Source organism: Cervus canadensis, chromosome 16, assembly GCF_019320065.1.
Source record: "Cervus canadensis isolate Bull #8, Minnesota chromosome 16, ASM1932006v1, whole genome shotgun sequence".
NCBI lineage: Eukaryota > Metazoa > Chordata > Mammalia > Artiodactyla > Cervidae > Cervus > Cervus canadensis.
In genome coordinates this window covers 39,193,262-39,195,252 of record NC_057401.1, presented here as the reverse complement: position 1 = coordinate 39,195,252, position 1,991 = coordinate 39,193,262, and the positions used below count along the sequence as shown (strand labels likewise).

Below are 1,991 nucleotides of genomic sequence, written 5' to 3'. Positions count from 1 at the left end.
CTTCCCTAGTGGGAAGTAAACAATCTGCCTGCAATGCAGGAAACTTGGGTTCAATCACTGGTTCGGGAAGATTCCCTGGAGAAGGAAACGGCACTCCATTTCCTTGTCCACTCCAGTATTCTTGTCTGGAGAATCCCATGGACATAGGAGCCTGGTGGGCTACAATCCATGGGCTCACAAAAAGTCAGACGTGACCGAGTGACGAACACATTTACGTGGTAACTCTATTTTTAATTTTTTGAGCAAACCCATGCTATTTTCTGTAGCAGGTATACCATTTTATATATTCAACAGCAATGCTAAGAGTTCCAATTTTTCCATATCCTCACCAACATTTATTTTCTGGTTTTTTTTGTTTTAGTTTCTTAGTAACAATCATCCTAATGAGTGTGAGGTTATAATTCTGTAGTTTTGATTTGTATTTCCCTAATGATTCGTGATGTTGAGCATCTTTTCATGTGCTTATTGATCTTCTATATATCTTCTTTGTAGAAATGTCTATTCAAGTCTGTTAGAGTTCTCTAAAGAAATAATCAATAGGATATGAGAGATAGATAGGTGTAAGAGGCGATTTCTTATTAGAATTGGCTCATGTTCTTTTTCGTGGCGCCTCGGAGCCTGTCAGCCGCTTCAGAATGAAGCTGAACATCTCTTTCCCGGCCACTGGCTGCCAGAAGCTCATTGAAGTGGACGATGAACGAAAACTTCGTACCTTCTACGAGAAGCGTATGGCCACAGAAGTGGCTGCTGACGCTCTGGGTGAAGAATGGAAGGGTTATGTGGTCCGAATCAGTGGCAGGAACGATAAGCAGGGTTTCCCCATGAAGCAGGGTGTCTTGACCCATGGCCGAGTTCACCTGCTACTGAGTAAGGGGCATTCCTGTTACAGACCAAGGAGAACTGGAGAGAGAAAGCACAAATCTGTACGGGGTTGCATTGCGGATGCCAATCTGAGTGTTCTCAACTTGGTCATCGTGATAAAATGGGAGAAGGATATTCCTGGACTCACTGATACTACAGTGCCTAGGGCCTGGGTCCCAAAAGAGCTAGCAGAATCCGCAAACTTTTCAATCTCTCTAAAGATGATGTCCGCCAGTATGTTGTGCGAAAGCCCCTAAACAAAGATGGTAAGAAACCTAGGACTAAAGCACCCAAGATCCAGCGTCTTGTGACTCCACGAGTTCTGCAACACAAACACCGGCGTATTGCTCTGAAGAAACAGCGTACTAAGAAAAATAAAGAAGAGGCTGCAGAATATGCTAAACTTCTGGCCAAGAGAATGAAGGAGGCCAAAGAAAAATGGCAGGAACAGTTTGCCAAGAGATGGAGACTGTCCTCTCTGAGAGCTTCTACTTCTAACTCTGAGTCCAGTCAAAAATGAGACGTTCTAAGAGTAACAAATAAATAAGATGAGACATCAAAAAAAAAAAAAAAAAGAAGAAGAAGAATTGGCTCATGCTCTATGGAGGCCAAGAAGTCCCATGAACTGCTGTATTCAAGCTGGAAAACCAGGAAATCCAATTCAGTCTGGGTCTCAGGACCTGAGAACTAGGAGCTCTCATATCTGATTGCAAAGGAAGGTAAGCCTCCCAGCCCTCAGAGGATTGGATGATGCCAGCCTACATTGGTAAGAGCTCATCTTCTTCACTCAGTCTACTGGTTGGGATGCTAATCTCTTCTGAAGAAATCCTCAAAGACATACCCTGAAATACTGTTTACCAGCTATCTGGGTACCCATTAACCCAGTCAAGATGACACACAACTTCAACCATCACAAAATCCTTTGACCAATTTTTAAAAAATAATAATGTAAAAATATATTATTATTATTTATTTTGATGCTTTGCTCATTTTTAATTGGGTTGTTTGCTTTTGTTGTTGAGTTGCAGGAGCTCTTTGTACATTTGGTTTTTTTTTTCTCTTTGTACATTCTGAATATGAATCTCTTGTCAGATATATGATTTGAAATCCCATAGGTTGCCTTTTCACTT

At 41.6% G+C, this 1,991-nt stretch overlaps 1 pseudogene; it reads left to right on the top strand.

The window, feature by feature from the left end:
* The first annotated feature begins 624 nt into the window (after nt 1-624).
* On the top strand, nt 625-1,418 carry LOC122454439 (annotated as a pseudogene).
* Nucleotides 1,419-1,991: the final 573 nt, after the last annotated feature.